This window comes from Mirounga angustirostris, unplaced genomic scaffold, assembly GCF_029215605.1.
Source record: "Mirounga angustirostris isolate CCGP_5_RB_7025 unplaced genomic scaffold, mMirAng1.0.hap1 SCAF_11, whole genome shotgun sequence".
NCBI classification, from domain to species: Eukaryota; Metazoa; Chordata; class Mammalia; order Carnivora; family Phocidae; genus Mirounga; species Mirounga angustirostris.
This window is the reverse complement of record NW_026991719.1, coordinates 4,410,786-4,424,292: the sequence shown is the minus strand read 5'-3', so window position 1 is coordinate 4,424,292 and position 13,507 is coordinate 4,410,786. Positions and strand designations below refer to the sequence as shown.

The 13,507-nt window shown below is 49.2% G+C and overlaps 1 protein-coding gene across 6 annotated transcripts in view; it reads left to right on the top strand.

The window, feature by feature from the left end:
* PUDP (pseudouridine 5'-phosphatase) overlaps positions 1 to 13,507 on the top strand; it is a 160,574-nt gene that overhangs the window by 63,296 nt on the left and 83,771 nt on the right. The window contains exons 4-5 of one of the 6 annotated variants that reach the window (XR_010406016.1): positions 8,405 to 9,250; positions 10,143 to 10,300. The exons of 4 other annotated variants lie outside the window; for them this stretch is intronic. The gene's annotated coding sequence lies outside the window, so the exon portion shown is untranslated. Of the gene's footprint in view, positions 1 to 8,404; positions 9,251 to 10,142; positions 10,301 to 13,507 lie in introns of those variants that run through there. One more of the 6 variants, XR_010406015.1, reaches the window with a different exon arrangement.

The following is a 13,507-nucleotide window of genomic DNA, read 5'->3' as shown; positions in this document are numbered from 1 at the left end:
TGGCTCGGGGTCCAGCGAGGAGCACCTGACTCACACGTGTTTACTGCCTTCGCAGGGTCAGGTCAGTAAGCTGGACCCCGAAGCATTTTATGTGTGTTTTCTGATTCATTACGAAGGCTACAACTCAGGAGCAGCTCGGTGGAAGGGATGCTTAGGGCAAGGCATGGGTGGCTGGGGGCGTGGAGCTCCCGTGCCCTCCCGGTGCCCCTGTCCCAGCTCCTCAATGTGTCCCTCAACCCAGAAGCCCTGAGAACCTCATGGTTGAGGGGTCTGACTGGAGGTTTCATTACGTAGGCTTTATTCATTAAATCATTGCCCAATGGTGATTAAGTCACTGCATCTGGAGATCGGGGTTAGGGCTGGAAGTGCCATCCCTCTAAGTGTGCCTTGGTCTTTCTGGAACCCATCCCAAAGCTATGTAAGCAATCACAGATAGTCACTTGATTAGCAGAAACTCACGAACGGGGCTCATCACGAATAACAAAAGATAGCTCCAAGATTGTTCAAGAAATTCCAAGGGTTTTAGGACTTTTATGCCAGGAGCCAGTGACCGAGATCAAACATATGTTTTTTAATAACATTGCCGCCCTAAGGGATCGTTCAGCGATAGTAGTATCATTGATGGTGTGTCGATACACCTTGGGCTGGTTCAGATCTCATCACCGAATCCAACTCGACGGCAGTTGTACGATGAGGGACGAGCCCACGGTCGCCGGGCCCCTGAGCCATGGAGTGAAAGAGGAGCCCCTTTCCAGGGCTGCCAGCCCAGATCCGGGGTGCAGCGTGTGTCTGCTTCATGTATCGGGACATCGATATGCCTGCGTGCTTGGCATCCTCCTACAGATTCCATGGGCGTGTCTTCTTTTTCTAAGAACCTCACTTCCCAAAGTGTTCTGTACCTTCAGATGATGAAGTGCTCCTGCTAGGAAAGCCATTTTCCTTGTTGGGTGCACGTTGCTGTTGATTGACAAGTGACGTGAAGCTGCCACACTGGACACACTGGTTCCCAGAGCCGTTCAGAGTCTGCAGGCATCTACTTACAGTAGGATCTGAAGGAGCTGATAAAGATTACCTAGGATATTGGCCCGCACATGAGCTGCTTGTATGGTGGAGGCCGTTAAAGGGAAAACATACTACGTCTCTTCCCATGATAGCTGTTCTTCCTTGGAAAGGTGCCGTATCAATGGAAACGTGGCAGGAGACATTAAATAATCCTGAAGCCATTGTATTTTGCTCAGTGGTTGTGAGGGACAAACAAACGTGTTTTAAAGCATGTGGGGAAATAGAGTTTATAGGGAAAGCACACGCTCGCCCTCATACTCGCTTTGCATGAAGCCATTTGCAATGACACCGTGGAAAGCGAAGACACAGCTGCAGAGTGAACACGGAGCTCCAGAGCTCCCATATTGTCTGCATATCCCCATGTTCTTCTCACTGACAATGTTTGTTTTAAACTTGTCAAAGAAAAATGAGCAACTGCATATCTTAACAGTAATTTAGCTCATAAAGTGTTCTACACATTACCCTTGTTCCTAATCCATGTTTATTTATGCATGCATTTGTCTTGTAGAAATGAAACCTTTCTTGTCATATTTCTTAGGCAAATATAGTCAGGGCTTTTGGGGTTTCTCGTCGGGTGATCTGCATGTGGTAACACTAAAGGAAGATTTGAACAGGCTCCTTGTTGTGGACACACCCTTAATTTTGTGCTTGGATTCTTTTTTCTACCTCATACATGAAGCACTTGCAAAGAGGGTTGTTGGAATAGGAGAAGGTTCTTCGAACATGTCCCGCTGCTTTCTCTTTGATCCAGCGCCGGCCGTAAGAGGAGCGTGCCTGCCAAGTTCAAGGGCATTTCCTATGATTATTAAGTCACTGGAGAGATTCACAGTTACCGGCGGGAATTTATTATGCTGTGGGTGTCATCCAATTAATTACGTACAGTAGTAGTAATAGAGAGGAGGACAAAACAAGCGGTATCAAAGGAAGAAATTATGTTAAAGTGTTAGTTACCATTTTTCCAGGAGAAGATGCCTAAGAGAGCTCGCATGAAACACGTTCTCACTGAAACGATTACTTCTAAGCTGTGCATGTGTCATTCTTTGGTGCTAAAAATAAGCAAAAATGGTGCCATCTCCAACAAGTCCCCTCCACCCATCGTCAGCACTCAAGAGCACTCACTGAGTGCCTGCAGTGTGTCCAGGAGGCATGCGACATGCGTGAGCCGCGCCCCGGCGGTCCGAGAGCACGTACCTTCTGCAGCCTTACAGGCGTGAGCGGCCGGGCCCCACGCCACCAGGCGGGTTGAGGGACAAGCTGGGAGTCACCCCCAGGTCCTTGGGGTGTGTGAGTTCTCCCTTAACTGCTCTGGTGCAAAGTAAAAAGGATGATGACGTCATGGACACGGGACATGGGTTGACTTTCATTACAAGTCAATCCTGAAGTCCGTTCCAAGAAGCATGGTCGTTACTACTGGGCTATTTTAGCTTCCTTGTTAAGAACTGAGTTTCAAGGTTTTTTGTTTATTCCTCTTTTGTTTTGTTTTTAAGAAAGTTCTGCAATTTCGCCTTTATACACCTAAAGAGTAAAAAAAAAAAAAAAAAAGAATGATAAAGGCATTATAGTTGGTGAATTCTAATTGTATAACGTCTTCCTGGTAAAACTAAGACCATTCTCTCAATTACAGAAGGAATCACCCGAGTTGACTTTTCAATGTGGGAAAAGGGCAGTTAATATATTTTACCTGACCTCTTGCCAAAGAGACATGTTAATTTAAGAACCACTTTCAGTACCTCTTTTTACCGTACGCTGTCTCTGTCCCCAAAATCTGTGGACAGGCGTGGGCTGTCAACGTGCTCCTGCCATTTTTGGCTCTCTGGGAAGAATTTCTTTACCTCCCAGAATAATGGGAAGCAAGCACATGCATTGCTGTGTCAAATTTAAACTTAATTGGTGGCCAGGTGAGCAGTGGCAGGCCCTCTGTCTTCTGTGTGATTGGGTGTTCCTTAGGTAGCTTCCCAGCGCCCCTAGTAGAGGCATGCTGGAGCACCTTCTGGGGGTGAGGAGAGTCACTGTACCCTCGTAGTCTGCTCCTGCAGGGGCCTCAGGGATCCAGCAGCCTCCACCGTCACTGGCCAGGCCTCAGGACCACTTTCTCCTCTTGTCTCTCACAACCACTGAGCAAAATACAATGGCTTCAGGATTATTTAATATCTCCTGCAACATGATTTATCAAGCTCTCCCATATTGCATTAAAAAAAAAAAAAATCCCAACTATCTTGAATATTACCTGCATGGTCACTACCCTTTGATTTCTTTTCTTTCACTGAACCTACCTGTGCTTGGTGTCCATACTCAATTTCCCTGGACGAGGTTGCTTGTTTTCCAGATTCCACTGTCTGGGAGGAGAAACATTTCCTGTACTCTCTTAGGTTCTGTATCGGGTGCCTGTAAATTAAACTGACAAAAGGCATTAGTAAGAGACAAGACAGATTTTTATTCGCTTATGGATGTGGCAGTTCACAGAAAAAGCGTGATTCAAGGAGGCAGTTGGAGTCTGGGGCTTATATACCATCTTAATAGGGGTTGGAGAAAGACAGAGGGACACTTTCAGGAGAACAAATAACCGTCAGGAAAAATAAGTGGGCTCTTAGAACAGGTGGGAGATGCAGTGGCTTTATGACAATGTCATAATGTTTAGGCGATTTCTTATCCAGGTGCTGACCTGTGCTGACTTGCCTTCAGCAGTAAGAGTCAATTTTCCCCAGTTATAAACCTCCCAGGGAGGGCATTTCTGACAGCTGAATTCTTTAAGAGCCTGTGCTTTGTGGAAGATAAGGAGAATTCATAAAAACCCTCTTCCCTCAGCTGTTGATTCTCACTTGTCCCAGTTCAGTGTAATCCTTGAAGCTCTGGAGCATGTTCTGAATGGACCTCCTTGACCCCCGAAGCGTCCCTCTATTCCTTTTCCAGCAAGCCCTCTGTCACTTCCTTGCTACCTCCTGTGTTCAGCATCTCACTGGCCAGACTCAGCACCCTTTGCTTGCTGAGCTCCCATGGCCTCCTCGCTTTGGAATTAGCTTGTCTGTGGTTCTCAAACCCTGCCTTCATCCTGGACCGCCACCCACATCAGGTACTGTGATCCTGTGTGGCCGCGTCTTTGCCTTGTCTCTCCCGCTTTCCAGTCCGTCTACCCTCCAGCCCGTCGAGACCTCTCCTGGGACCTGCTGCTTTCCTCCAGATCCTCCCTTCCTGCCCACATGCCTCCACTGCCCTGGTGATTCAGTCCAGCCATCCCGCCCAGTGACGTCCTCAATGCTAAGGACCTCACAAATGCCCCCTCTCATCTTTCCAGACCTTCTGCGGCATCCCCCCTCCTGGCAGTGCCCTTGAGTAAAGACGACAGCACATGATGGTCTTCAGTTCCGGGGGGATATTTGCAGTCGTCATTTAGAAATGGGCTAGCCACAATTTATAGGCGTAGACTACTTCTGTAACAATACCATGTTTGCAGGGATCACACACATAATTACCTGGTGTTCACTGTAGCTCATGGAAGAACGGGAGAGATGTAATCTCCCTGGACAGCAGGTACGACGTACCTCCCATGCACTCTTGTGCCCAGATCAACTGAATGGGCGTTCGTCTTCGTTTCAGAATCGAGTGTGGGTGCTAACTGCTCTTGATGTTTGCCCAGCACCTTCGGATCGGCTGAAGCGAATAAGCAAACACGATGACAGCACCTTTTTCCTTTGCAATTACAAAGACCGTTAACCCACCAGGAGCTCCGCGCTCTATCCACGTGTTCTGTTTCTGGTCACTTCTGTTCAGTGTGACTCCCAGTAAACCCATCGTGAAGCAGTTAATTTTTCCCCCTCATTCTTGAGATTCATACCCACAGACGCATCTATTCACGAAAAATGTAAACTGCTGAGATGGGGTGCCAGGAGCGACTTCTGTGACCATGATTTGTGACGTAACTGGAGGGGCTCCTTCATAACTTATTCTTACAATGTGGTTGTAACAGTGCAAGTGCTCAGCAGCTTTCTCGGTTCCACGTGTGTTTGTGCGCGGGCTTGTGAAATCTTCACGTTATCAGCAGCTTCCGAGAATGATCGTTCTCATTAGGCTGTCCTACCAGCATGAAGAGTGTGACCTATCTGTATCAAGCCACCACGCTCCCAGGAACTGTGGGACAGGATACCAGGTATTTAAACAGGTGCCTTGTATCTTGGATTTCTGAGAAAATTCACTAAACAGTTGTGCGTTCCACTAATTCCTCCTAGACAGGAGCCATGTTACCACAATGGCAGAGCGGAGACAGCCAACGGTACTGTGGGTTTCTCCGTAAATCAGTGCTTTTGCCTTTTCAGGGTTTGTGAACACTGGTGTGGTAGCGCCCTCGTGGCTCTCCACACCTCCCCCGCCACCTTGCAATGTGAAAACCCCTCGGCCTGGCCACTCCATCCCTCGCTGCTCCCTCCCACACTCCGTCTTAGCCTACTGCGTGCATCGCTAACATGTCATGCACGGAGCCTTTTGCGGGGGGGGGGGACATGTCTGCAAATGCTCCATAGCGAGTGACCATGAATACCATGGTTGAGAAACATGGCATTCGTCACAATTTGGGTTAAATAAATACTGAGTTAATTAATACGCCCCAGCAATTTCCAAGGATGCCCTTTAACAAATCGAAGGGTGATTTTCTGTTTTTTTTGAAAAGGCTTGTCCAAACTAGGACATGTCCCCATTACTTTGTGTGTTTAAGCTAGAGTGCATAGGTCACCTCGAGTGGCTGGGGACTGTCGCAGTTCTAGCCCCGAGTCTCTGTGCCCTGGGAACTCAATCCCAGGCCGATGGGGACATCTGGCCACCCGCTTCAGCCCAGACTTGGCAGCAGCTTTGTCCGAAGTGTTTGTGAGAGGATCCAAATCTCTGAGGGGTCCTGGGGGCCTTGGACCTGTTATTCTTGAACACTCTCCTAATTCTGAAAGTCCACAGCCCCATCACATATCTCATTCCATCAACAGGATTAAAATGCAAGGTCTCATTGTTTGCTAACACAAAACATCGTCCCCCAGATGAATGCATGAGGAACTTGGGTGTGAATTTTGCACAAGGAAAGCAGATTGGCCATTGGGATGGGAATTTCTTGCCCAGTTCCTTTCTCTCAGCCATCAATAAATTAGTGCACATTCTTCCTTGATACTTCAGGGAGGAATAGCTGGTTTGTTTTATTAGCTAGAGACCTCTGTGCACAACTAGAGGGTGTGTTGGTTGTTTTTTAATTTTTTTTTCCGCAGTGATTTATAATATCTATAAGTATATTTGGAAAGCCTTACACATGAATTCTGAGGCTTAACCTTGGACTAGTCCCTTTTAGTCACTTCTCACTGCCGCCACACACTTATTCACTTGAAACAACATTGGGTTTCATCTCTGGGTTCCCTAGGTCAGAATTCGGGGTGTAGCTTCCCCTCTCCAGGACTCAGGTGTGGAATCAAGAAGTCAGCCAGGCGGGGCTGGGCTCCTGTCTGGAGGCTCTGGCAAGAACCCATTTCCCAGCTCATCAGGTAGCGGGCACAGTCAGGTAGGACCATGGTCCGCTTTCCCTGCTGGCCATACCTGGTTCTCTGCCCTCCGCTCGTGCAGGTCTGATCTGGTCCCATCTCTCAGAGCCTAGGAGGAAGGTGCATCGAGCCCTTCCTACACTTGAAATCTCTGTCTCTGCAGCATCTCTCCCACTCCAGCCAGAGGAAGTTCGTAGCTTTTCAGGGAACACCTGATTGGATTAGAGCCCCCCCACCATTCAATCTATGACACCCGCCCTAAAATCAGGTCCATACCTGAATTCCATCCGCAAAGCCCCTTTACCACGTGAGGGACCACCATCCCAGGTTCTGGTCAGTAAGGCGTGGACATCTTTGGGGCCTGTTTGCCCACTACCGTGCTTTCTCTCAGTTTCAGTTTTCCCCACTTATAAAATGAAGGTAAGACTATCAGGATGTGTTGAAATTACATTTACTGAAGGAGTAAAGCTGCTCCCGGCCACCTAGCCCTGGGCTTTCTCCCTGAGCTGCTGGTTCTAGATTATCATCTAGGGGATCGGATTCCTTTTCCTCCAGGATCCTGTTGCTGACCCGCTGCTACTTGCCCCCGGGTCCTGAGGTGCTCCTGGTCAGGAGAAGGCTGGTGCCACACTCAGAGACCTGGGTCTAGCGCTAGCGACCATTCACTCGGTAGAGATGACATGTGGCTGCATGTGGGTCTGAGCTCCTTACTGCCTCTGTGTTACTAAAGGGAGAAACTGCGCTGGAAGCTAAAAAGATTGAACTCTGTAAGATAAACCCGTGGGAGGTCAAAGGATTCTCCTTCTGGGTCTTCCCTGGGTAGAGCCGAAAAGCTGATGTATTGTGCAGTGTCTGCTGGCCAGTCTTCCGGAAGCAGAAGACGACCCAGAGTGCGGTTCTGTGACCACGCATATAACTCTGGACAGGATTTGGGTTCCGCTTAGAATCTTAGCAACAGATACTCCCCACATGCCATTTGCAAACCCCAAGAAGAGCCTTGGAAACTCGGGGCTTGTCCTTTATACTCCTGAGAGAAGCTCTCAGCCTGTTTGGACCTAGGACCCTTTCCCCACTGTTCCCCACCCTCTTTCAGGGCTCGGACACCCTCTCCACAGTATCCCCGGGCTCTGCCCAGCAGTGCCCCCTTCCCACCACCCTCCTGCCAGGCTCCAGGACATCCTTGCCCTGCTCTCTCACACCTTGTCCCAGCTAGTCTGACAGAGACTCTATCTGAATCTCAGGTTATAGATGGGAAGGAGAGATGCCCCTCTGCATCCCAAGACTGAGATGATGTTTGTACTCTCCCTCTAAAGGAAAGGGATGGTGGACAGGACACCCTCCCCGGTGACCTGACCATGTGTCCCCTTGGCGCATTTTGTCCTGGACACTCAGCAGAGCCCACACCTGAGCAGGCGTGGGAGGGAAGGGCAGGGGTCCCAGAGCTCCTCACCTTTTCACTCACTTTCTCATGAGATACAAACAGAACCCCAGTGCTGAAGCCCTATAGACATTTAGAGTGAAACTTGGTGTCAATCTATTTTCATTTATTGTGAGTCCCTTAAAGTGATTTTGTAAGGGAAGATTGAGGACATCTAAGGAAACAAGGCCGGTGAATTTTATTTGTGTCCACGTGACTTCTGCCACGGTCAGGTGTATGTTGTGGAAAACTTCCCCCCAAATACTGTTCCTCAGAGCACTGCTTTTGGAGACATTCAGTGCCTTCCTCTGAAAACAAGCTTCTTCATGTGGGAAGCTTGTTAAGCAAAGTTGACCCAACAGATTTATGCATAAGCAGGACTTTGCAGGTTCACTATTGTGCTTGTTGTCCATCACAGACCTACAGTCCATCGTTTAACGCGCAGCCCTGGACTGGTGCATCGGAGAACGTTCTGGAAACCCCACACATGATGACATGAAGGTGGACAGTTTAGCATTAAATGTTAATATATATAAGCCTCGACAGACCAAACGAGATGGTTGCAAGCCTCTCCCGAGAATCAGCGGACCTTCTCTCTGGAAATGCTGAGTTTGCCAGGGCGTGGTGTGAAAACCAGCTCCCATCCCCTGAGCAGGCGCCTTAGATGTTTGAGGGAAGGAGAATCTAGGGCGTCTCTGTGGACACCACAGTGCAGATGTGTTCACCGAGCTCTCCTCGTCAGTAAGTAGGGTGCTGGGTCAGCAGTAACAGGGGTCAGGACCCACACACCTGAAGACACGCTTCGTGCGTCGGCTGGCTCGGACATAAGAGGTGAATCCCCCCAGGCCCAGTGACTTATGTCGGCCCTCCCTGTGTGTGTATCGCTTCCCAGAGTCCTTGCCAACCTCTGCTGCCCGGGGCCTTTCAAGACAGCGCGGAAGAATCACGTGCACAGGGTAGCAAAGGGCACTCTCGTGGCCCGTGACAAGTCCGCGTGCTGAAGCCTCTGCAGTCGCTCGCTCCAACCTCTGCTTGGCTGTGCTGTTGCTGTTCTAGGGACGTGTGGAACTGGGCCGTGGAGGAAGCGTTTATTCCCTTGGATCTGAGATGTCTAAAGGCGGTTCTTCCGCCGAGAAAGTCCTGACAGTTAGTTACAGCTTACTGCTCTGCATGTCATGACAGTCCCCTGGGGCCGCCAAAGCAAGATACCACTGACCGGGTGGCTTGAAAAACGGACGTTTATCCTCTTGTGGTGCTGGAACAGGTGGGAAGTCCAACGTCAGGGTGCTGGCGGGGTTGGTTTCTGCCCTCACATGGCTTTTCCTCTGAGTGTGGGAGTGGGGAGCAGAGCAATCTCGTTCTTCCTCTTCTGTGAGGACTCCAAGCCTGTCTGATTGCCCCCCCTCCCAGCCCATTTAACCGTAAAATCCCCCTAAAGACCCTGTCTCCAAACAGTCACATCGTGGGAGTTAGTGTTCCACGTGAATTCGGAAGGAACCCAGGTCAGCCCATGCGTCGCGTATGTAGGCGTATTAATTATGTTGATGGATAATCTTCAGGGGGCTGATGCCATAGTTTAGCTCCTAACATGCAAAACCAACAGGGTCCCCGGCTCATACCTGTGTGTCATGAATATTGTGCAAAACACTGACGAAAACAGGTGCGATTTTGCACATTTACTTGAATATATAAAGTAGGAAAAGGGAAAAAAGGATTCTGTTGACTGTCTAGAAACTACTAAGACTTGTTTTATGAATCTTTAAAATCCCCAGTGCCTTTGAGAGCTTTGTTGGGCTTTTCAGTGGCTCCTGACATACTTGGTGGGCACAGAATTTATGTTATTAAGAGAGCATTAGGCGAAGGTTTCTGCGCTACATCGAAGTCCTTTGCTCAGCAGCTAATTTGCACGCATTCACTTTAAAACGGACTCTGAGAGCCCCACGATGTAGTTTTCATGAGTAAAATGAGACAGAATTTCTTCCGCACGTGCCCAAGACCACCAAGTTGTTAAATCCTACATTCCTTCAAAGGATTTTCTCAAAAGGAAAAGGAATCCATTTAGTGGTGCCGTTCATTCATGTATGTAGCTTGGAACTCTAGAGGATTTGGTTATGAATATGTTTATGTCAGTATTGGTTTTGTTCTTTGATTTCCAGATCAAAATTAATTCAAGAAGACAGTAGCTCTGCTTTGCAGTACCAAAGTACTTGTCAGGTGTGTCAAAGTCAGACTCTGTTTCATAGGGGACCACAGCACAGCTAGGATCTACACCTACAGGTAGGGGGATGGGTGCATAGGTAGGTCGGTAAGTCAACAGATGATAGTTAGCACATGGATGGATGGATGGATGGATGGAGGGAGGGAGGGAGGGATGGATGATGGATGGAGGGATGGAGGGAGGGATGGATAGATGACGGATGGATGGATAGATGGCTGATGAATGGTGGAGGGACGGATGAATAGATGATGGATAGATTGGATGACTGGATAGATAGATGGGTGGTGGATGGAGGGAGGGATGAATAGATAGATGATGGATAGATTGGATGGGTGGATAGATAGATGGGTGATGGGTGGAGGGAGGGAGGGATGAATAGATAGATGACGGATGGATTGGATGAGTGGATAGATAGATGGCTGATGAATGGATGGAGGGAGGGATGAATAGATAGATGACGGATAGATTGGATGGGTGGATAGATAGATGGGTGATGGATGGAGGGAGGGAGGGATGAATAGATAGATGACGGATGGATTGGATGAGTGGATAGATAGATGGCTGATGAATGGATGGAGGGAGGGATGAATAGATAGATGATGGATAGATTGGATGGGTGGATAGATGGGTGATGGATGGAGGGAGGGAGGGATAGGTAATGGATGGAGGGAGGAAGGGAGGGAGGAATGGGATGGATAGATAGATGGCTGATGCATGGAGAGATGAATAGATAGATGATGGATAGATGATGGAGGGAGGGAGGAGTGGATGTATAGATAGCTGATGGATGAAGAGATGGATGGAGGGATGGATAGAAGGATGGATGGATAGATGATGAATAGATGGATGATAGGCATGAATGCATGGTTGGATGCATAGATGGATGCATGGATGGACAGACAAATAATATAAACAAAAATACAAATTAATAACAATACATGCAAACTTCTGTCATTTTTATATTACTTAAAGGTTTATTATTTACACGCCTAATGAAGTGTGTCCATATTCATCCTCACACTACTGTGGTAGTTATTTATACTAATTCACTGTCTGACAAAGAACATGGAGATAAATAAAACCAACCTTAGCGATGAGCCCTGCTGACTGAAAACCCATCAAAAATAAAGTTTAAGGTCCCCTTCAAGTTTTGATGTCTCACAGTGTAAGAAGTGAACTCGGTATTACAAAGTGAATGCATAGAATAAAATCTGCAAAAAATCATTCAGGCACAGTTTTAAATTAAAAATAGTGGTTTAGTTGAGTACCGGTTTCAGGGATTAGAGTCAGATCATACCCGGTGGATCATGACGGGCGCGCCCAGGGGAGTACTTAACCTGTGCACACGGATAATCCCAGATCGTCTTCTGAGTGTTTGGGGAGTGAACCTGAAGTGACTTCCTATCAAATTTTGCTTCACCAACAAAGGGAGAAGGCCTGTTCCCTCAAGACGATGTAGTCACATTTGAAAAGTATGCTCGTTCCGGAACAGCATGTATCGACCCTTATAACTGCTGGAAAGGCAGGATTAGTCACCACGCGAAATCCTGAGTCTGTCTGTGCACTTCTGTCCCAAGGGAGCACAGGGGCAGAGTTGACGACTGGCCCTCGTCCCATTGGTCCCGTCCGTCTGGGGCCACCGCCGCCCTGTCCTAGCTCTGCTGACCTGAGCTGGTGAGGACACGGGAGAAGAGGGCACAGTGGGGACACTGACTCCCTTATGACCAGGCACAGTGTCGGCACAGCGTGGGGCTGAGCAGAAGGCATCACCCTGGAGTCAGAGCAGAGGGAGCGACAACAGGACGCGCTGGGTGGCCGTCCCTCCTTCCGGACCAGCCCGTCACCTGGTCCTGCTGCTGCCCCCTCTGCTCACTGTCCCTCCTGCATCTTGAGCTCACCGCAGAGAAGCCCACAGCTGCCAGGGCCCTGCCCGCTCTCCCCCGTCTGTCTTCGCAGTCACGGCTGGACACCTGGCCACTCAGTGCTGGCCTCGCACCCAGCATCTCACAAAACCAAGCTGCCTTCCACCAACACAGTGGCCCCAGCGCCCGCCGTGCCAGAAAGTTTGGAACGACCTTTGCCTTCCTGTCCCGCGCCTCCACCATCACACTGCCTTTTGCTTAAGTATTTGCTGAATCCCACCCATTTCTGTGCATCCCCACCACTGTAACATGAAGACTCTCTTATGGCGGGCTGGATCGTCACAACATGGAACGTCTTACTTATAGGATGGTCACCTTTAAAAGATTCAAGTGCAAGGACCTTGCGACGGCCCGGGTGCAGCTGATGACCCGGCTGCGAGGAGACACACACGGACACCGCCCGACCTGGCGCGGCTCTGCTTACACAGCTTCAGAGAAGTGGTTTCAGCACCTCCGGGCAGTAAGCCCCCGAAATACTTCACCTCCCGGATACTTGCAAATGTCATTCTTTCTAAATTAAACCCTTCAGGCTACGCTTTAATTAAGCTCATCTCCTCTTCTGGAGATGGAATTCAGATTTATTTTCGCCTTCAGCGTGTAATGTGAAAAGAACATTACATTGTGGAGACCTGGGCTCTGGTCCTAAATTCCGTCGCCTGCGTGCCCGTGTGATCTTCAGCTTATTTCCGAACTTCCTGTGGCTCAGAACCCTTCCCTGTGACAAGGCCAGGCCTGGGTCACCCGGCATCCTCCAGCTCGCACACCCTGTAGCCCCTTTGTTGCTTTGTGTGCTGGGCCAGGACACCTCCAGCATCTCTAGCAGCGGTTCACCGGATGCTCACTGTTTGCCGTGGCACCCCGAGAACGTGCGGGTACTCCAGCCCTGCCTCCTTACCGCCAGGGGCAGTCCCCGTCCTGTGCCCACAGGTGGGAGGAGGATCTTCTTCCTGCCCAGCAGCTTCCTCAAAGTCATGGAAGCGTGTTCTGGAGTACCCACCCCCTGTGCCGTGCTACAAAAAAAAAAAAAAAATCACTACATTAATTATAGTGCACCACACGCATGTCCACACACAGGACAGGTCCACATGTGAATCTCGTGGCACAGTGATGGGACGCCGGGTCAAGGACAGACAAAGGTTTCTGCTGCCCCAACCCTCCTTCCTGCAAAGAGCTAAGTGCACTTAAATAATTCCCATTTTACGAGTGGGTATGAAGGAGTTTATGGCCCAGTGTCATGAGTCAGTGCAGGCTGGGAAGGGCTAGGTCAGAGCTCGGGGAGCACCAAAGTACTTAAAAGAATTGACCAGAGCCCAGGTCTCCACAATGTAATGTTCCTTTCACGTTACACGCTGAAAGAGTGAAATTCTTTCTCTGTGAGCCG